At 40.2% G+C, this 23,742-nt stretch overlaps 1 pseudogene; it reads left to right on the top strand.

Moving 5' to 3' along the window:
- LOC114894316 overlaps nucleotides 1-22,905 on the top strand; it is a 28,152-nt pseudogene extending 5,247 nt beyond the window's left edge.
- Nucleotides 22,906-23,742: the final 837 nt, after the last annotated feature.

The raw sequence follows: 23,742 nt of genomic DNA, 5'->3' as shown, positions 1-23,742 counted from the left end.
GGACTGCCAAGTGGACCCAGGGTCCTGTTTTTGAGAAACTACAGCGTTCAATTATTGTGGACCACTGTATTCAGAACACCATTATCTGAAGCTCTGTGTCTGGCTTGGAACTCAAGGCAGCTTCTCAGCGTCTGAGTTCCAGGAGAGAGAAAGGCATGTCATTGGTACTCATAGAATTTCAAACTGCAAATTTTCTATAATTTTAGAGAACAAAGTTTCTCAGTGAGTAAGAAAGTAGTGGTCACTCAAAGAGGGGGGGTACTGTGGCACTTTAAATCTATGAGTGTCCTTGGAAGAAATACTATTTTCTGGTAACTTTGCAGCCAGCTTTATTATGTCTGTTACCCCAGGCTGGCTGAGTTTTGGATCTCTCAGTCCGATCCAATTTTTACTTTCCTACAATTAAGGATCATGTACTACATTTAGTAGTTTCGTCTCTTAAGTGTCTTTTAATCTAGAATACTACCCACTCTCATATATATATAAAACATTGTCCTGTTGAGGAGAGCAAGACAATTATACTGTAGAATACCCCACATTCTGGATTTCTCCTTTTTTGTTTCTTCATTGGCATGGTTTACTGCGTTCCTCTGTCCCCTGTATTTTCTGTAAATGTTAGATCTAAAGGCTTGATTGGATTCAGGTTAGTATACATTCTTTCCGGAATAGGAGCTACTGGGTGAGGGGGGATTGACTGCAAGGGAACATGAGGGAACTTTCTGGAATGATGGAAATTTTCCATGTCTTGAGTGCAGTGGAAATTAGGTGTATACATGTCAGAACCCATCATCAAAGTGGATACTTCAAATGGGTGCATTTTATTAAACTATATCTGTATAAAACATACCTTTATGAAATTATATCTCAATAGAGGAGAAAGAGAATCTGTTTAGATCTCAGCTTCTGTGTGTTCTCTCTCCTAGAACTAAGATGCCTGAGAAAGGGCCTGCGTCCAAGGTGTTCCCACCTTCACAACTGTCCTTCCTCCACTTTGTAAAAGTAAGGCAAATGCTTCTCAGTCATCTTGAAACTTACTTAAGGCATGTTGTGCTGTGGTGTAAAAACCTGGATGCCGAACAAAAGCATAAACATAATAGTGTGTGGCTAGGAAAGGCAATGCCCCTAAGGACTGGGTAACAAATCCTTTTGCAATACGGATGATTTCCTATTTGCTTCCAACCAACATCAAGGAGGCACTGCAAGACTTGTTGGATAATAGATTATTACAAATAATTTCTGGTAATGAATCATAATGTGATATGTGGCAAATAGGCATTCAAACATGGGTGACCTTGGGGACTTCCCTGGTGATGCAGTGGATAAGACTCCACGCTCTCAATGCAGGGGGCCTGGGTTCGATCACTGGTCAGGGAACTAGATCCCACATGCCGCAACTAAGAGTTCACATGCCACAACTAAGGAGCCCACCTGCCGCAACTGAGACCCGGTGCAACCAAATAAATAAATAAATATTTTTTTAAAAACATGGGTGACCTTGAATTACTTGGCTGTGACAAAATTTCCATTCCAGTCTCCTGTTTATGTGAAAAACATTTCTCAGTATTTACTTTATAAAAGCAAAAAAAAAGGAATAGAGCTTCTTCTAAACTCTATCCCATTCCAGCAATAAATAATATTTATCCACAGACAGATGGACAACCCCCCCAAAAAACACCAAAAAATAACTAGCCCATTCATCTCATTAAAAGACTCATTTAGAATAAAACATACTTTTCAATGTATAACAATTACTGATCATAATGTGGTATATTTATGTTGTTTTGATCAATTACATTCAAATAATAATTGTAATGATAATTTAGAGAAAAATTTTAACACTTAGAGATTTTTTAAAAATTTAATTTTATTTATTTTTTTTATGCAGCAGGTTCTTATTAATTATCCATTTAACACTTAGAGCCTTATGAACACACGATACTCTTCAAACTTAGAGTCTTGAACACACGATACTCTTCAAAATTAGAGTCTTAGGGAAACCGGACGTTAATATATATATACACATATATATTAACATAACTTACAAGCATTTTGTTGCAGAGAAGTATGATCTGGTGATTAATTTTAAAACTTTTCACGTATTATATCAATATTAAAATAGAAGTCTGTGGGAGAAATAGAATGGAAATACAAGTTCAAGGAGAAAAAAAACGGTAAAATTAAATTTCCAGTTGTTAAAAGCCTGTTCTTTTTTTTTTCCTACAAGATTTTCCATTTATTTCCATGATGGTGTGTGATTATGTTCATGGATTTTTAAAAATAAATGATGATAGGTATATTTAAAAGTACGAAGTAAAATTATATTCTAAAATATCAATATTTATAATAACTAGGAAATTAAGACTGCAACTATTTAAACTTACAATAAACAAATTTTAGGGACTTCCCTGGTTGGGCAGTGGTTAAAAATCCACCTGCTAATGCAGGGGACACGGGTTCAAGCCCTGGTCCGGGAATATCACACATGCCGCAGAGCAACTAAGCCTGCGCGCCACAACTACTGAGGCTCGTGTGCCTACAGCCCGTGCTCCGCCACAAGAGAAGCCACCGCAATGAGAAGCCCATGCACCGCAATGAAGAGCAGCCCCCACTCGCCACAACTAGAGAAGGCCCGTGCACAGCAACGAAGACCCCACACAGCCATAAATAAATAAATAAATAAATGTATTTAAAAAAATTTTAGATGTCAAGTTAAAAATATGCAAGGGGTACAGAGTTCTTAGAAATTATTTAAGAAGAAACACAAGTAAAATACTTGAAGATCACTAAACAAGACCTTTTGTCCATCTCCTGAGCAGAAACCATGTGCAGGCAAAATGCTCAAGATCAAGACTGACAGGTTCCTGCTCTCATGAGATATCATAGTAATAAACAAAGGAAGAAAAACAGCCAGTTTCAGGAGTTGATACTTTGAAGAGTACAATAAATATAATAGACTGTTCCTTGGATAAGGATGAGGGTGGGGGTGGGGGGAGAGGGGAAGTTGGGTTGGTCAGGGTCTCACAAAGGAAGTGACATTTGAACTGAGACCTGAAGTGAGGATGTCAGCAACCAGAAAACCCAGGAAAGAGAGATTCAGGCTGAGGAAACAGCAAGTGATAAGGTCCTGTGGCAGAAACAAGCTTGGTGTGTTCCAGGAATAGAAAGAAGATGCTGTGGCTGGAGCATGGTGAGCCAGGGGGAGTGCAGGAAAGGTAGGCTGGGGTGTTGTAGGCCGTGCTGTGGAGTCTGAGTTTTATCCTGAAGACAATAGGAACCCTTTAGAACAGAGTTTCTCAACTTCTGAGTTTCTCAATGTCCTATTGACATTTGGTCCAGATAATTCTTTGTTGTGGGGGCTGTCCTGAGCATCGTAGGATGTTTGACTGCATCCCTGTCCACTACACATTAGATGCCAGTAGCCCCCTCATCCCAAAACCGGTTGTGACAACCAAAAATGTCTCCAGATGTCGCCAAATATCCTTTGTGGGAGGATACGTCCCTATAATGGGAGGCTACACACCCACCAGAAACGGTTATGCTAGTCTATAGCCGATGAACAGGAAAACACTCATGACCCCAGTAAGTCATGACAAATTAAACACATTTTCTCCCTGCTCCCTCCCATAACCTCCCTGAAATGACCACTGAGGAATAAGGAAGGTTAAACTAATGAGGAAAAGGAGAATAGGAGAGGAAACAACATTAGATGAAGAATGTTGACAAAATTTCAGAAGATAGAAAACAGTTGGGAAGTGAATTAGCCAAACACAGAGACGGAGGCCAAGAACTAAGCTAATCCCCAATGGACAAACCAGAGGAATCTGAGAAACTGAAAATGCCCATCATATATGGAGGCTGGGGTGAGTTGGGACCAAAAGCTGAAGAACTGTGTGGAAGTCAGTATAAGGAGAGGGTGGATTCTTCCACCCTATAGAGCAGGTGACTCTATCTTTCCCAGCCACAGCATAAGACAGGAAGTTTTAGAGAGTCTAGATTTGGGAAGGGGCAGAGTAGAGGATGGAGTGAGTCATGAAACTGAAAACAGGAGGATGAAGTGAGAGGGTATCTAGAAATGGTGAGACTTCCAAGCTCCCAACCCCACTTGGCTCCCACAGTGATGACAGTCAGGTTTAGACCTCTGAAGTAATCAACACAGGCTCAGTTATGCTGCAGTAACAAAAATCCCTAAATCTCAGTAGTTTAAAACAATGTTAGTGTATTGTTTGCTCAAGTTTTATGTCCTTGTGGGTTGTCTTCACTCAGTTTCTTGGAGCAGCCATGATCTGAAGGTGGATAATCACCACACCAAAGGGAAAAGAGAGGTTCAGAGTCCTGCTTAGAGTGATATGTCAGTTTTTTTTGGATGAAATTTATATAACATAAAAGTCACCATTTCAAAATGAACAATTCACTGGTATTTAGTACATTCTCAATGTTGTGTAACCACCAACTCTATTTAGCTTCAAGTCATTGTCATCATCCCAAAAGGAAACCCATACACATAAGCAGTTGCTTCCCAGGCCCCTCTCGCCCCGTCTCTGCAAGCATCCATCTGAATTCTGTCCCTATGGATTGACCTATTCTGGATTATTCTATATGCAGGTAATCCTCATTATATGTGGATTCCATATTTCTGAATTTGTCTTACTACATTAACTTTATTTGTAATTTCAAAATCGAGAGACTTCCCTGGTGGTCCAGTGGGTAAGACTCCATGCTCCCAATGCAGGGGGCCCAGGTTCCATCCCTGGTTGAAGAACTAGATCCCGCATGCCGCAAATGAGTCTGCATGCCTCAACTAAGAAGTCCGCATGCTGCAACTAAGAAGTCCGCATGCTGCAACAAAGATCCCATGAGCCACAACTAAGACCTGGCACAGCCAAAATAAATAAATACGTAAAAATAAATCCTAAAAAAAAATTGATAGTTGTGGACTTTCCTGGTCATTGGTGGAGCAGCAACAAATTTGACTTGCTCTACATGCATGTTCCCAGCTGAGGATGAAGGAGGCAACACCCTTCTTATTTCAGCTCTCATACTCTAAACAAGCGTTCATGGTATATTTTGTGCCACATTTTGCATTTTCGTGCCTTTTGTTTGTGATTTCGCTTTTTAAAATAATCCCAGGTAGAGTGCTGAAGTGCTGGCTAGTGTTCCAAGAAACTACATGTGTTAGGTAAGCTTTGCTCATGCATGAGTTTTAGTGCTGTTGGCCGTGAGTTCAATGTTAATGAACCAACAATATGTATTAAATAAGAATTTTAAAAAAAATTTTTTATTTTTGGCTGCGCCGCACAGCTTGCAGGATCTTAGTTCCCCGACCAGGGATTGAACCTGAGCTCTCGGCCATGAAAGCACAGAGTCCTAACTTGGACTGCCAGGGAATTCCCTAAATAAGATTTCTTTCAACAGAAGCACATATAAATCAAGATTATGTGTTGATTGGTTCATGAAAATGTTGTGACCAGAGGTTCACAGGAACTGTATTTCCCTAGAAGAAGCGATTCCGTACTCAATAACTAAGTGTTCCCAGAGATGCTGTAGAACATATCTACCATGAATAATGAAAATCGTCCAATGGAATTTGTAAACGGAATCATACATTATGTGACATTTTGTCTGGCTCCTTTCACTTAGCATAATATTTTTGAGGTTCATCCACATTGTAGCAAGTACCTGCATTTCATTCCTTTCAATGGCTGAGTAATATTTCATTGTATGGATATACCGCACACTGTTTATAAAGCCATTCATCAGTTGAACATTTGGACTGTTTCCATCTTTTGCCTATTGTGAATAGTGATGCTGTCAATATATGTGTGCACACATTTTACCAGCCAAAGACTCCAGTCATCTGAGAAAAGCTTTTATTATGAAAGACAACTCCAAAACAAGCAGGAAAATGGGATTTGGAGAAACAGTGACAATGAGAGGAATGAAGTAAACTTCTAAAAATCTGCCATAAACATCTTAGAGAGATAATAGATGATATAGCATTCCTGGAACCGAACAGGCTATCTTTTTTTTAAATTAAACTGTATTTACTTATTTTTCTTTCCAGTGTTAAGATGCAATTGATATACAGCACTGTATAAATTTAAGTTGTAAAGAACAAGATATCTTTTTTTTTTTTTTTTGGTGGTACACGGGCCTCTCACTGTTGTGGCCTCTCCTGTTGCGGAGCACAGGCTCTGGACGCGCAGGCTCAGCGGCCATGGCTCACTGGCCCGTGTCCCCTGCATCGGCAGGCGGACTCTCAACCACTGCACCACCAGGGAAGCCCCAAGAACAAGATATCTTTTAAAAGGAATATTCAGGGAACAACAACAACAACAAGCTCTTGGAAATCAAGAAACTAAGAAGTAAAAAATATTCAATGAAACAAGAGGAAGAAAAAAACTGAAGAAGTCTTCCAGAGAGAAGAGGAAATAAAGAACATTAGACCACAACGGAAGGTCCAATATCCAAATAATAAGAATTTGAGAAAAATAAAACTGGGAAAATAAAGTAGAGAAAATTATCAAGAAAATAATAATTAAAAATAAATTTTCTGAACTGACGGAAGTGATAATTTTTTAGAGTGGTATACTGGAGTATTTAAGGTGAAATGTCATGATCTCTGTAACTTACTTTAAAATATTTCAGCAAATCACAATGTGATACCACATTACACACACCAGAATGACTGTAATAAAAAGGACAACGTCAGAAACAGATATGGGTTGTAGTTTGCCTTCCTTCTTTCCAATTCATGTCTAGCTTCCCCCCACCCCGCAACTGCTGGCCTTGCTGATCTCCAGCAACTTTAGGCCCATTGAATTCTCCACCAGCGTCCACAGTTTTATAAGACTTAATCTCAATAATAAATCCCTTATTATGAGTTGTAAGGACTCATACTGGTTCTGCTTCCCTGTTCAAACCCTAATTGATGTAAGTATGGCACTAATTATCTGAGGAAAGGTGGCTGCTTATGCATAGATGCTACGGCAAGCACAGTCTCTGAAAGGCCTCACCAGCCATTAGTAACAGGAAGTATTTGGAGGGAGGGGTTTGGAGGTCCAGTGGTAGGGAGAATTTTCACTTATTTGTTTTTTTGCAATTTTTTGTTTACCTTGTGATTGTATACATTTTAAAAACACATGCTAATGGTAAAATATAACATGTATCCAGAAAAAGTGCTGTAGGTAGAGTATGTAGTGGTATCTCATTGTGGTTTCAATTTGCATTTCCCTGATTACAAATGAAGCTGAGTACTTTTTTTTTTCATTAGCCATATCGATTTCTTCCCTTTTGCAAGGGCTTCTTAAAGTCTTTTGCCATTTTTCTATCAACTGTCTTTTTCTTAATGATTTCAGGGAGCTCTATTTAGTCTAGGTATAAATGCTTTGCCATTTACATATATTTCAAATATCTTCTACTAGTCCATGGATTTTTTTGACCCTCTTTTGAAGAGGTTTCTTTTGAAGAAAATGTGTATTTCCTCTTGGTACAGCCTGAGTGTTTGTGTCCCCCCACCCCCCTCAAATCCATATGTTGAAATTCAAATCCCCAATGTGATGGTATTAGGAGGTGGGGTCTTTGAGAGATGATGAGGTCATGAGGATGGAGCTCTCATGAATGAGATTAATGCCTTTATAAAAGAGACCCCAAAACAAAAACAAAACAAACAAACAAAAAGATTAGCTTTGGGACTTCCCTGGCAGTCCAGTGGCTAAGACTCTGTGCTTCCACTGCAGACGGTGCGGGTTCGATCCCTGGTCGGGGATCTAAGATCCCACATGCCGCGTGGCACGGCCAAAACAAAAAACAAAACAAAAGATTAAAAGAGAACTCAGAGAGCTCCTTTGTCCCCTTCCACCATGTAACGACACGGCGAGAAGGCACCAGCTATCAACCAGGAAGAGGACCCTCACCAGAACGTGACTGTGCTGGCACCTTGATCTTGAACTTCCCAGCCTCCTGCACTGTGAGAAATCAATTTCTGTTGTTTAGAAGACCAGGGATCGAACCCAGTCTGTGGTATTTTGTTATAGTAGTCTGAGCAGATAAGACACCTCTTTTCTCAACATAAATGCCATAGACTCTGGATCTTTTTTACCAACTCTCTCACGAGACTCTTGCCGGCAAGGTGAGAAGGCACAGGCTGTGTTACTTGTGTTCAGAAGCTGCGTCTGCAAAGCCCACAGGCACTGATAAAGAGGTCTGTGGGGAAACGTTCTCAGTGTCACACTCTGTTCTCTGCACAGTCCTTTTTAAATTTGTGGTCATCATTTATTAAGTTACAAAGATCCAGGCCCTGTGGTAAGAACTTTATATACTTGGCCTATTTTCTCTTTTTCACTCCCCCAGTTACCAGAGCCCATGTATCCATCAGTTATAGAAGGCACAGTCTAAGGCCACGGTACGTTGAAGTCCCCAGGAAAATGTTTTAATTCTTTTGGAATCAGAAGAAAAATAAATAAATATAACCCTGCCTTTATTATATTTGTCTTTATACCAACACCATCATAAAATATAGTTTTAGATTTGTGTGTGTGTGTGTGTGTGTGTGTGTGTGCGTGTGTATGTGTGTGTGTGTAAGAATGTGTCCCAGCCAGCAACCTTATAAGGTGGGCACTATTGTTATATAATTTATTCAAGGGAAGAAACTAAAGTCTGAAAAGTGACTTAGCCAAGGTCAGACAGCTGGAAAGTGTGGGAACAGGGACTTGAACTTAAGCCTGGGGAACCCTAAAGCTTTTACGCTTGGCCATTAACCTAAAGGGTCCCCAGGTCGACACTGTCATATCCAGGGGGTGTATCTGGCTGGAGCTGGGGAGGTTTACCCTGGAAGAAGTCTTAGAGGAGATTTGATACAGTCTTCAAATATTTTAAGAGCTGTCACATGGAAAAAGGATTAGCCCAGTTTTTTGTGGCTCCTGAGAATGGAGCCGGGATAGGTGGGGTGGGGTTATAGGAAAGCAGATTTTGACCCAGTCACCTGTCAGTAGCAATTTATCCTGAAAACCATAGGAGGGAAGTTTGACCTCTGTCCCTGACAAGGAAAGAATTAAGAACAAAGCTGTGTTGGAGAGGATTACTGCCTTGGGAAGGGAGTTGGAGGAGAACGAGATGAATTTTTACGTCCCTTTAACATTAAGATTCTACACTTGCAGATATTAGAGGTTCAGCAAGTGTAGATGAGTTGGGATCCTCCCCACCCCCACCCCGATTTCACCAATCCTTAGCGAGCCCTCTCATGCACTCTTAGTGGGAGTCTAAATGGAAACAGTCTTTTTGGAAGAGCTATTGGCAGTATCTATTGAGACTTTCCATAACTTTTGACTTAGCAGTTCTATATGGAAGAATCTCTACTATGATATAAATGCACAAATGTGCAAAGATATTTGCCCAAGGATGTTTACTGCAGTGTGTTTATAATAGCAGAAGGTTTACAACAGACAAGTGTTCATCAGAAGGGGACGGGTTAAATGAATGATGAAACTAATACAACATTGTAAATTATTGTCAATTAATTATGGACAATTATTTGACATTGTAATTATTGTCAACTATACTTCAATATAAAACTAAACAATATTTTTGAAAAGGAAAATAAATGAACGATGATAAACGATTCATAGATCATACATGGTATTAACGATCCAGGCTCTGTTGTAGGCCCTAGGGATGCCCAAATGAGCCTAAGTGGCAAAGGCCCCCCCCAGCCCCACCCTGTGGTTGTCCCCCTTGTGGAGTGTGGGAGGAAAATCAGACAATAAATCTGTTTAATAAGTAAATCAAACTGCACATTAGAAGGTGGTGAGGGTCGTACTGAGAACGCAGGGATGCGGCGTGGAGGTGGGGGCGGGTTGCAGTTTTCAGTATGGTGTCCCGGGTAGACCTCACTGAGAAGGGAACGTTAGAGAAAGGCTCAAAGCTGGATGGGACACCCGCCACTCTGGAGAGTTACTGGGAGAACACCTTTGAAGGGCCTGGCATCCAGCAGGCTCTGAAGGACAGTAGCTGTTGTTTATTTCAGTCCCCAGGAACTAGCAAGAGCCCCCAAAATGCTTACCTAAGGAAGATGCCTAAAAGTTTGCAAATGAAGAGTGGGAGGGCTTGGACTCTGGTGACTGTTTTTTACCTGCCTCCCCAGAAAGCAATTGAAACATCTCATGCAAGGGAAGATTCTTGCCTGTGTGTCTTGTTTGCCCACCTGCCTTTGTAGCAATCCATCTGCCCATTGTATTTCTTTCTATCAGTTTCACTGGGTGGAGGAGGCTCCCCAGCTCCCTTGTCCTTGATAAAGCCCCGGAGGGCCCCCATTAGGCAATGATGAAGCTCTTGGTGTGGTAAGGTCTCTCCCTAGACAGGAGGTTACTCAGCAGCAGCCCCTTAAACGGTGGGAGTCAGTCCCTATCAGTGCATTTATTCTGAGTCTTGGCAACAGACAGATGGGAGGTACCAAAGGGATCTATGGGTTTTTTTCCCTGACTCCAAGCAGGCTTTTATCTAGCACCTTCTAAAAATGGCTCTGGTCTCTTTAGGGTAACAGGTTATGGGGTCTGCTCTGGTTTAGATGTTACCTGAAGTAGGGAAAGGGGCTCCTTTAAGGGGAGAAGAAACAAGAGATTTCTATACAAAGCTGGAAATGAGTATCCCATGAGATAAATAAAGTCCTAATGGGGGGATAAGGAAAGGCTTCCCTGGCACCAAGGACACTGCTGGTGGGACAGGAGGAGACACAATTGGGGTTTTGACACAGGGAAATGGGGATGGTGTCCCAGGCAGAGAGCACAGCAAAGAAAAACACACAGAAGCAGCTAACAATGGAGCATATTCAAGCTGTTCTAAGTAGAACCTTTTGTCAGGAGCATAGTGATAAAGAAAATAAAAAATAATAGTAATAACCAACATTCATTGTATACTCACTATGTGCCTGGCAGCATTCGAAACACTACATCCTCTCTCTAACCCCACAACACTCCTAGAAGACAATATATTAACAGCCCAACTCTATAGGTGAGGAAACAGAGACAAAGATCGGTTGATAATTTGCCCATTTGTGGCTGAGGGGTTTATAACACAGCACCACCACCAATAATAATAACCACAATTATTAGCTGCCATGGATTGATCGCCAAGCCCTTTCCTGAGTGTTGGCCATACCTCCTCCTCTGATCTGACCTTCACTGTCCAGTGAGGTGCCCAGCTCAAAACCATGGAGCTGGTTAAGGGTAGAGCCAAGATGAAAATCCAGAACTGACTTCCAAGTCCTGGTTCTTAACCACGCCACTGAATGACAATTTCCTTAACTCACAAGCAACAGAAGAAGATGTGTTTTGTGTAAATTCATCTAGCAACTGGAATTTGGAGGAGAAGGAGGCAAAAAGCCTTCCTATCAGTGAGAGGAGTAGTTAACCTGTTTGCCCAACAGAATCATTGGGAGAAGTGTATTATACCCTTCAGATTCTGGCTATAAATGCCAGCTCTGTTTCTTACCAGCTGTGCATCCTGGGCAACATCTCTGTAACCCAGTTTTCTCATGTACAAACTAGAGATGATAATACTTATTATTTAGAGTTACTATGAAGATTAAATGAGTGCATCCATGTGAAATGTTTACATCTGTATACAATAAGCATTTACTGTTCGGTAATAATGATGGCAGTAATGGGCAGCCAGGTTTGGGAACCACTGAGTTTAGAGCCTATAGAAATAATGTAAACTAGCACTTCCAAATTGTATAGCTGTCCTCTGATGTGGGAGATAAGAATTTTCTTATCATATGGATTTATCAATGGACTATTTATGAAACAATGAGATGTTTTTATTCTTAGGAAATACAAAGTGAAGTATTTACGTATGTATGCAACTTATTCTCAAATGTTTCAGCAATAATTATATATAGATACAGATAGATATAATTATATATGTTATTACTGCTGAACCATTTGACAGTATACATAGACAGTATATATATTGAGGATATATGTGTATATATATATATGTACATATATAAATAATCCTCTCTCTCATAGATAGAGATATAGGTTTAGAGATAGGTATAGATATAGATATGAGAGAGAAAGAGGGAAAGAAAGAGAGAAAGGGAGGAGAGAATGTAAGAAAATGTTAACAATTAATATATCCAGGTAACAAATATTGGGAAGTTCATTGTGCTATTCTTGAGATTTTTCCCATAAATTGAATTATTTTGCAAAATAAAAAGAAAAGGATATCTATTCTTTAAAAATCACATTGGTTCATTCAAGGCTCTGAGAAGTTCTGTGATAAATAAATTTGTGTCCCCCCAGTGCTCCCTGAATGTGTTTAACCTGAAAAGCTGTTTCTTCCTTGTTACTTGTAATTACAGACAACACTTTGGGCATAGTCTCGGATGATACATGTGAGAATGAAAGAGAGAAAGGCTATAAAAGAATCGACAAAAGTACAAACCACAGGACTAGGCACACTGAGTCATGAATTTGGGTTTTGGTTTCTGGGGGGGGCCGGTGATCGAGCTGTAGATAATTCAGCTCCTCTGCTGGTTGAGTAGGGGCAGGTGGAGAAGGCATTAAGTTTTACTTTAGATGACCTTAGGACATGCAAGTAGAGGCTCTGAGCAGACAGCTGTAAACATGGTATGGAAATGGAGAGAGAAGTCAGCTTTCATTCTGAGAATTTGATAGAGTAAACAGTAGAAGTCAAGTGAATGGCTGAGACCACTGAAAGATAGAGGGATAGTGGATATTCGTCATTTTTTCCTACTCAGCATCCATTCCCCCTGCTTCAACGGCATCTTAGTTTTCTTTTGCTGAGCTACCTACTCCTCACTGAGAACATTCTTGATGAGACTGTCAGTCAAAATGCCTTCCCTCTCTGGCCAAGGAGTGGGCATGTGAACCAACCTGGCCAATTAGATTCTTTCTTCTGGAAATTTGAATACTGACCAAAGTGACATCACAACCAAAAATGTTTGGATCCAATTCATTCCAACATCATTGCCCTGGAAAGACTGTACATACACGTTACTTATGTATCATCTTGCCAAAAATGTTTAACCTGGATCCAATTATGAGGGAACAATGAGACAAATATCAAATAGGACATTCTATTAGACATCTGACGTGGGCTCTCCTAAAAAGCCAATATCATTAAAAAAAAAGAAAAAGGTGGAGGAATCATTCTGGACTGAAAGATATTAAAAAGATATAACAATTATGTGCTTCCCTGGTGGTGCAGTGGTTGAGAGTCCGCCTGCCGATGCAGGGGACACGGGTTCATGCTCCGGTCTGGGAAGATCCCACATGCCGCGGAGCGGCTGGGCCCGTGAGCCATGGCCGCTGAGCCTGCGCGTCTGGAGCCTGTGCTCCGCAACGGGAGAGGCCACAACAGTGAGAGGCCCGCGTACTGCAAAAAAAAAAAAAAAAGGTATAACAACTAAATATAGCACATAGTCTTGGTTGAATCCTGAACTGAGAAAACAAAAGCCAACTATATACATTTTTTAAAAAAACAGAATATCTAAACAAAGACTTTAAGTCAACTATTTTATTTATTTATTTTATTTTTGGCTGTGTTGGGTCTTTGTTGCTCCGCGCGGGCTTTCTCTAGTTGCAGCGAGCAGGGGCTACTCTTTGCTGCGGTGCACGGGCTTCTCATTGTGGTAGGCTCTAGGTGCGTGGGCTTCAGTAGTTGTGGCACGTATGCTCAGTAGTTGTGGCTTGCAGGCTCTAGAGTGCAGGCTCAGTAGTTGTGGCACACGGGCTTAGTTGCTCTGCAGCATGTGGGATCTTCCCGGACCAGGGCTCGAACCCATGTGCCCTGCATTGGCAGGCGGATTCCTAACCACTGTGCCACAAGGGAAGTCCCAAGTCAACTATTTTAAGTATACTCAAAGGGACTTCAAAAACTGGGAGAGATCATTGCTGGTAGACCTGACACGCAATAAATGCTGCAAGGAGTTCTTCAGGCTGAAATAAAAGGACACTAGACAGTAATTCAAATCTACATGGAAAAATAAATAACACTGGTAAAGGTAACTACATAGATAAATATAAAAGTCAGTATTAATGTATTTTGGGCTTGTTACTCTTCATTTTTGGTATGTGACTTAAAAGACAATAACATAAAACAATAATTACAAATCTATATTCATGGGCACACAGTGAAAAAGATGTAATTTGTGCCAATAACAACATAGAGGGAAGAATGGAGCTATGTAGCTGTAAAAATTTTGTATAATATTAAAGCTAAGTTGGTATTAATTCTAACTAGATTATTATAAATTAAGCATTAATTATAATTCCCAGGGAACCACTAAGAAAATAACTGAAAAATATGTAGTAAAAGAGAAGTAATACCAATCCCCTTAAACCCTTTAAAAAAATGGGAGAGGGTAATACTTCCTAATTCCTTCTATGAAGCCAGTGTTACCCTGATACCACAGCCAGACAAAGACATCACAAGAAAACTACAGCTCAATGTCTCTTATGGATATAGAGGCAAAAATCCTCATCAAAATACTAGCGACTCCAACAGCATATACATGGATTCTACATAATGATCAAGTGAGATTTATCCCAGGAATGCAAAGGTGATTCAACATTTTAAAAAATCAATCAATGTCATACACCAAATTAATAAAACAAAAGGGGGAGTGGAAACCACATGAACATCTTAATTGATGGAGAAAAAAAGCATTTGATAAACTCTAACACCCTTTTATGCTTAAAGTACTCCAACAACTGGGACTTTTTCAACATGATAAGGGGCATATATAAGAAACCCACATCACATACAATGATGAAAGACTTAAAGCTTTCCCCCTAAGGTCAGGAACAAGACAAGGATGTCACTTTTGCTACCTTTATTCAACATTGTATCAATATTTAAATGTTTTTAAATATAGGTTTCATTATTATTCAGGCATGGTGAGGCCAACAGATTAGAAGATGACTGCCTTTGAAAGATAGTTTATTATACCTTCAGATCCCAAGGAAAGGGAGCATGCCACATTGTGGCAGGGGTCACAAAGGGAAACACAAGAACTGGTCAGGCGGTAGAGGCATAAGGAGGAAATGTGGACAAGAGCCTTCATTGGAGTTTCAAAGGGAAGGAATGGGAAAGGTAGAGTAGGCAGTTTAAGATTGGCTAGTTTGAATAATTTCAGTGGGCTCTGGGGTATAGGGGCTGTCCCTAGTTGTCTCATTCCTGGCCCTAATAATTACAAAGCATTGCTGAAAGAAATTAAAGAAGACCTAAATAAATAGAAAGACATTGTGTTTCTACGGATTGGAAGACTTACTATTGTTAAGGTGGCAATATTGCACAAAAACAATCTATAGATTTAATGCCATCCCCGTAAAAATCCCAATGTCCTTTTTTGTAGGCATGGAAAAGCCATACCTAAAACTTATATGGTATTGCAAGGGCAAGGGACCATGAAAAGCCAGAATGATCTGGGAAAAGAACAAAGTTGGAAGATGCATGCTTCGTGATTTTAAAACTTACTGGAAATTCCCTGGTGGTCCAGTGGTTAGGACTCAGCACTTTCACTGCCAGGGCTCGGGTTCAATCCCTGGTCGGGGAACTAAGATCTTGCAAGCTGCGTGACATGGCCAAATTTAAAAAAAAAAAATTTTTTTTTAATTACTAAAAGATAGAATAACCACAGATTGTGGTACTGGCATAAGGATAGACATATAGATCAATGAAATTGATTGAATCAATGAAATTGAAATTAAAAATGAGTTGAGAGTCTGGAAATAAACTCATACATCTATGGTCAGTTGATTAGGGAAATATTTCTTCAACAGCTGGTCCTGGAACAAGTGGATATTCACATGCAAAAGAAGGAAGTTGGACCTTGAAGTTACATCATATACAAAAATTAACTCAAAGTGGACCAACAGTTGGTGGGAATGTAAAGTTAGTGCAGCCACTATGGAAAACTAAAAGTAGAGTTGCCATATGATCCAGCAATTCCCACTCCTGGGCATATATCTGGAGAAAACCATAATTTGAAAAGAAAATGCACCCCAGTGTTCACTATTTGCAATAGCCAAGATATGGAAACAACCTAAATGTCCACTGACAGGTGAATGGATAAAGAAAATGTGGTACATATGTACAATGGAATACTACTCAGTCATAAAAAGAATGAAATGATGCCATTTGCAGCAACATGAATGGACCTAGAGATTATCATGCTAAGGGAAGTAAGTCAGAAAAGAAAGACAAATACCATATGATATCATTTATATGTGGAATCTAAAATATGATACAAATGCACTTATTTATAAAACAGAAAGAGGGAATTCCCTGGTGGTCCAGTGGTTGAGACTCAGCATTTCCACTGCTATGGCCAGGGTTTGATCCCTGGTCAGGGAACTAAGATCCCACAAGCCGTGTGGCACAGCCGAAAAAAAAAGCAAAAACAGAATCAGACACATAGACATAGAAAACAAATTTATGTTTACCAAAAGGGAAAGGGAGTGGGGGAGGGATAAATTAGGAGTTTGGGATTAGCAGATACAAACTACTGTATATAAAATAGATAAACAAGGTCCTACTGTAAAGCACAGGGAACTACATATTCTGTAATAAACCATAATGGAAAATAATATGAAAAAGAATATATATGTACATATATGTGTGTGTGTGTATGTGAAAAAAGTGGATCAACAAACCAAATATAAGAGTGAAAACTATAAAATACTTACAAGAAAACCTAGAGGCAAATCTTAATGATCTTGGATTTGACAATGGTTTCTTAAATATGACACCAAAGGCAGAAGCAGCAACAACAACAAAAATAGGTGAATTAGACTTCATGAAAAGTAAAAACATTTGTACATCAAAGGATACTATCAAAAGAGTGAAAAGACAACCCACAGAATGGGAGAAAATATTTGCAAATCCCATATTTGACAAGGCTCTAGTATCTAAAATATGTAAAAAAAAACTTTTACAACTCAACAACAAAAAAGCAAAGAACTCAATTCAAAAATGAGCCAAGGTAGAGACACAGATGTAGAGAACAAACGTACGGACACCAAGCGGGGAAAGCGGCCGGTGGTGGGGTGGTGGTGGTGGGATGAATTGGGAGATTGGGATTGACATATACACACTAATATGCATAAAATGGATAACTAATAAGAACCTGCTGTATAAAAAAATAAATAAAATTCAAAAAACAAAAATGAGCCAAGTGTTTAAATAGACATTTCTCCAAAGAAGATATTCAAATGGCCAGCGAGCACATGAAAAGAGGCTTAGCATCATTAATCACCAGGAAAATGCAAATAAAAATTGTAATGAAATGTCTCCTCATAGACACTGGGATGACTATAATAAAAAACGAATGGAAAATAACATCCTCTTTGACAAGGATGTGAAATTGGAACACATATACATTGTTGATGGAAATGTATAATGCAGTCTCTATGGAAAACAGTTTGACAGGGAATCCCCTGGAAGTCCAGTGATTAGGACTCTGCGTTCTCACTACCCAGGGCCTGGGTTCAATCCCTGGTCAGGGAACTAGAATTCCACAAGCAGCGCAGCACAGTCAATCAATCAATCAGTCAATCAATAAAACTGTTTAACAGTTCCTCAAAAAGGGAACCAGAGAATTACCATATGGCCCAACAATCCCATGACTCCATATTTGCCTGAGAATTGAAAACAGGTGTTTTAACATTAACTTGTACACAAATGTTCACAGTAGCATTATTCATAATAGTCCAAAAGTGGAAATGACCCAAATGTTTACCAACTGATGACTGGGTAAATCATATTTTGTCTATCCATATAACAGAATATTATTCAGCCATAAAAAGGAATTAAATACTGATACATGCTACAACTTGGATGAACCTTGAAACCAAGCTTTTTGAAAGAACCCAGGTATAAAAGGCCACATATTGTATGAATCCATTTACATACACGAAATGTCCAGAATAAGTAAATCCATGGAGATAGAAAGTAAATTAGTGGTTGTCAGGGCCTGAGGTTCTGGGAGAAGGGGGGAATGGGGAGTGACAGCTTAATGGGTACAATTTCTTTTTGGTGCAATGAAAATTCTCTGGAGTGGATAGTGGTGATGATTGTAAAACACTGTGATTGTGCTAAAAGCCACTGATTTGTACACTTTAAAATCGTGATTTTTTAAGTTATGTGAATTTTACCTCAATAAATTAAAAAATGATTAGAAAGTGTGATCCAATTCAGACTAATGGAATATAAGGAGAGCTTTGCTAAGTGTTTCTGGGAAAGTTCTTCCCAGTTTGCTGGGAGACATTCTGGAAGTTGTTCTCTTTTCTCCTCTGACCATTGTAATGCTTGAATGTGATACCCAGAACAGCTTGGGTCATCTCAACAACACTTAAAAAATGATGCCCATCTATGGAGGAGAGGATGTGAAGGTTTCTTGCATGCTATTTTGCACTGTGCTCTGACTAAATGCTTCCCACTGGATAGGTAGTTGGGGGCTGAATTTCAGCCTCTGTTCTTCTTGGTATGTGGTTGAGTCTTCCCATGGAAAGAGATAATTTTTTCTAAAAGTTGTTCTTCCATAGGGGCCTTTTCTCTAATTTGCTTAAGGCCTCCATGTATACTAGTGGCAGCCCTGGGGCAATCATGGGAATATAAGGAAAAGGAGCCAGGGCCACAGGCATAGTAGCTTTTAAAACTGCCAAGTGTCTGGATATTCAGTTATGTTTAACATTAAATTTTCTTACCAATAAGACAGCTTGATTTGCATTAAAAAATAGTCTCATCTGTACCCCAATGTTCATTGCAGCAGTATTTACAATAGCCAAGACATGGAAGCAACCTGAATGTCCATCGACAGATGAATGGTTAAAGAAGATATGGGATATATACACAATGGAATATTACTCAGCCATAAAAAGAATGAAATAATGCCATTTGCAGCAACATGGATGGACCTAGAGATTATCACACTAAGTGAAGTAAGCCAGACAGAAGACAAATACCATATGATATCGCTTATATGTGGAATCCAAAAAAAAAAGATACAAATGAAATTATATACAAAACAGACCCACAGACATAGAAAACAAATTTATGGTTAAAGGGGAAAGTGGGGGAGGAATAAATCAGGAGTTTGGGATTAACATATATACATTACTATATTTAAATAGATAACCAACAAGGACCTACTGTATAGCACAGGGAACTATATGCAACATTTTGTAATAACCTATAAGAGAAAAGAATCTGAAAAAGAATAGATATATTGTATATGTATAACAGAATCACTGTGCTGTATACCTGAAACTAACACAACATTGTAAATCAACTATACTTCAATTTTAAAAAGTCTCATCAATCAGGAGGGTTTTTTGTTTTGTTTTAGTGGAGGGGGTAAGGAGGGAGTAAAAATAAATCAGACAGATAGCTGCTGATTTGACATGTTCCTCTAGCATACTCTAAAAAAACCTGCCCAAATATGCCGAAGATCCATCTGTCCCCTGAAAAGGACTGAGGGAGATCTTTAATCTAGACAAATCCTCCAGGGGCATAATATTTGGACATTTTAAACTGTCCCATAAACTGTCATGTATTTTCTATTTGATTAATCATTGACCAACATGACAATTGGCTTTATTACATATTATTTTTATTTAAGAAGGAAAATTTATAAATGTTATGTACAAATGTTCTTAAATGTTCTATAGAATTTGTTTGAATCTCAAACAAATTTAACTTGACATTTAGACTGAGAAGCAATAAAAAAAATTTATTGATCACAAACACACAAAAAAAATTCAGGAAGAGGCCAAATGAAGTGCTGGAACATTCCAGGAAGGATAAGCATCAGGATAACCAAAATCCTAACGGTGAATTTAAACAGGACTCTTGGTTGCAAGTGACGAAAATTAAAATCAGCTTAAACCAAAATTTATTGACTCATGTACCTAAAATGACGAGTGGTAAATTTCGCTTTAATCATGGTCCAGGAGCTCCACAGTCTCTATCACTTGGTACTGCTTTTCTCTTTGTTCCCGTTGAAAATTAATAAAGGAAACCTCACTAAAGTTAGAGGCAGGAATGGCCAGCGGAGGAAGAGTCTCATACATTAACACTCATCATCATTTGCAGGCACTGACCTTCATTTGCAGGCACTGACCTTCACTTCCACGCCACACAGGAAAAAGGGAAAATTGCACTCCCAAATAGGAAGCGCAACTATGTTACTAGCCCAAAGGAAGAATTTCTCCTCCCTCAGCAACTACCCAGCCAATGGGAAACATTGCAGCTCAGCCAATGAGAAGCCATCACCACCTACTTTCCTCCAATGAACTTTCATTTAGAACAGCACCTCCCAACTCCCCACCCCTCCTTTTTCCTATAAAAACAGGCTCCCGTTGTTTTTCGGACGTGCCTGTGGTTTGCCATAGATTGCACGTCTTGAGTTGCAGTTCTTTGCTTTTCCCAAATAAACACATTTTTGCTGGTAAAACTGGCTGATTTTAGGTTAACAGTGTCATTCTCAGTCAGGTTCTTCTCACTCAGAGTCAAAGATGACACCCAGCACTTCCAACTATATCCTGCCTGGCAACCCCCAGAAAAAGAGTGCATCCCTTGTCCAGTAGCTGCAGGGGTGTCTTGGGTTTGAGGCTCATTGGCCCTGCTTGGGTCATGTGTCCGTTACTGAACCAATCACTGAAGCTGATGGGGGTGTGTGGAATGTCCTAAATGATGAGAACTGGGTCTTATGTCCACTCTTGCAGCCCCACTGAAAGGGGCGGGTGGGGGAGTAAATGTCCCCAAGTGGTACTCTAGGGTGCTGTCTATTCTGGAAGAATGGACAAGAGAACCTGAGCAGAAACAAGACATTTAAAGCACATGACAGACAATGTCCTCCACCGTCAGCCCCTTCACATTCACTTTGTGTCTCTCCTCTCTGCCCCTGTTACTTGGACCTGCTTTCACTTCCTCAAATGTGCTCATTGCTCCACCTCAGGGCCTTTCTAAATGCTGTTCCATGTTCCTGGAATGCTCTTCCACCACCGTGCCTAGTTAACACCTACTTATCTTTCAGCTTTCAGGTCAAACGTCACATTCCTCAGGGAAGCTGTGGCAGTTATTATCCAAATATGGTCACAGTTATATCTCCCATGGTACACTCTTCTTACAAGGTGTTTTGACACTCTGCCCATTGAGAAGTGTGGTCTGTGTTCCTTCCCCTTGAATCCAGGTGAGCTTGAGACAAACATCAAAGTGACACTATGTGACTTTCAAATCTAGGTCATAAAATGTGAAAAGCTTCTGCCTGATTCTCTTAGGATGTTCACTCTTAGAACCCAGCCACCATGCCATAAGGAAGCCCAAGCAGCCCACAAAAGGGCCCCGATGGAGAGGAGCTAGGATCCCTAACCCAAATCCCTGGCTGAATTCCCAGCTGTCAACCAGCACCAACTTACAGGCCAGGTGAGTGAGCCATCTTTGAGAGAAGCCTCCAGAACCTTGATAACATCAAGTGACAGAAGCCAGACACAGAAGACCACGTTTTGTATGCCTCCACTTATACGAAATGTCCAGATTATGAATATCTACAGAGACAGTAATAAAAGAAATTTTCACATATTGAGATATAGGGAAGTCATTCTGGCTTATACATGAGTTAACTTGAATTTTATACTAACTAAAATAGCCTGTTTGTGGCCCAGCAAACATACATTGTACATCTGCTTTAATTATCAGAGAAAAGGACACATTGACCAAAGAAAAAATGTCCATGTTAAAAATAAAGATTAAATGCCTCTCTTCCTGGATGCCAATGCTGGTCCTCCTTTGATGATGACTCCCTTCCCAGGTGCCAAGGTCATGCTGACTTGCGGTATACATGCTGACCTATGTGTTTTCTTTTTTTCCCTTGAAATGTATCCCTGACTTATTTAATGTTCTTTGTTCTGACAAGATATAAAACTGTGCTGGAAACCATGCTTCTCTGGAGCAGTTTCTCAAATTAACATAAATTAATTTACTCTCCAATCCCAGTCAAGGTGCCCCAGGTGACACCAAGTGGAGCCCAGACTTGCTGTCCAGGTTGAATTCTGCCCAAATTGCAGATTTGTGGGCAACATACATGACTGTTGTTGGTTTAAGTCACTAGGTTTTAGGATAGTTTGTTACAGAGCTTCTGAGCCAGAACCTTTCCCTAACCACCTCTCCATTCCAGGGCAGGTCCCCTGTTGTCTCTGTATTTTTTTTTAATTGTAGTACCTATTCAGTTTGTAATTAAATATTTGATTAATTGCTGTCTTCCCCATTGGCCAGTGTGCTCTGTCACTGTGTGTAGCAAGGACCAGTTCCCAAAGGTGTGTGTACACATGGTGTTTGAAAACTACGTGGCAGATATCGAGGTGGATGGAGAACAGGCAGAATTGGCTTTGTGGAACACAGGTGGGCAGGAAGAGATCACCTGAGGCCCCTCGCCTATCTGGATGCTGATGTTATACTGATGTGTTTCTCCACTGAGAGCCCTGATAAAGGGACATTTATCAGGAAACATCAGACATTCATCAGAAAACATCCCGGAAAAATGGACTCCAGTATTCATTTCTGTCCCATTATCCTGCTTGGGAGAAGAAGGATCTTTGGAAGGATGAGAGCAGAAGGTGGGAGCTAACCAAGATAAGGCAGGAGCCAGGAAAACTAGAGGAAGACAGAAATATGGCAAACAGAATTGGAGCTTTGGGGTAGATGGGGTGTGCATCAAAGCCCAAAGATGGAGTGAGAGAGGTTTTTGAAATGGGCATGAGAGCAGCTCTGCAAGCCAGATATAGGAAGGAAAAATCTGGGTACTTCATCTTGGGAAACTGTGCTGCAAAGCACAGCCCTCATGCACTAAATTTCGAAGAGCTATTTATTAATCTTAGTGGCTGATTACTGGCCTTTTTCATTTATCTATAATTTATCTAAGATTACATATCAGAAGTCATCTTGCTATCAGTGTTTAGAAGTCAACCATGATTATCGATGATGTCCAAACCATCTGGCCTGCCAGGGTTCCTCTGACATAGCTCTAACAGCCCTCTGCTCTCCCATCTGACACACCAGACACTAATTCAAGTTATAACTGTGGTGCTCCAAGGACAATGGTGCTTCAAGGACAAAGGACAACCCTGCCTGAAAAAGTGTCAGTGTTACAGCCCCTACCGGACTCTTACTTGCCCTCTCCACCATGTTGTGATGGTTATGAAATTCCTGAGCCCACCTGGGCGATGCCCACCTGGGCAGCGGGACCTGTCCCAAATAAGGAAAGGCATCTGCCCTGTCCCACTCCCACCCTATAGAAGGAAAGTATATATCCCTCAACCAATCAGTAAACGAAATTTTCACCTCAGACCATCCTTTGTTTTCTGGCCATAAAAACTGATCAATAGCACATGTTCGGGCTTGAGTCTCCCAGACTACTAGGAAGTCAGCCTGCTGTTCTGGCAGTGACCCTTCCGCATAATAAATTCTATCTTCTTTACATTCTGCCTTATGTCTGGAAATTCTTTTCCAACCCGCATTCAGACCATGACAATAACTATACAGTGGTTATAACTGCTTTATAACTAACATGTCCTGCCTATTATCTGTCAGCTGCAAGGTATTCTGGTGAGTCACCGCTGCAGAGCTTTACTCCTTAACAGATTTCACTGGCCTAGCTCTGGGGTAGGCATCCCGTTTTTGATGTGCTCAGCCAGAAAGGCCCAAGTCCATGCAGCTGTGGCA

The sequence above is a fragment of the Monodon monoceros genome, unplaced genomic scaffold, assembly GCF_005190385.1.
Source record: "Monodon monoceros isolate NGI ecotype Baffin Bay Population unplaced genomic scaffold, NGI_Narwhal_1 Super_Scaffold_13, whole genome shotgun sequence".
Classification (NCBI taxonomy): Eukaryota; Metazoa; Chordata; class Mammalia; order Artiodactyla; family Monodontidae; genus Monodon; species Monodon monoceros.
This window is presented reverse-complemented; position numbering and strand designations above follow the sequence as displayed.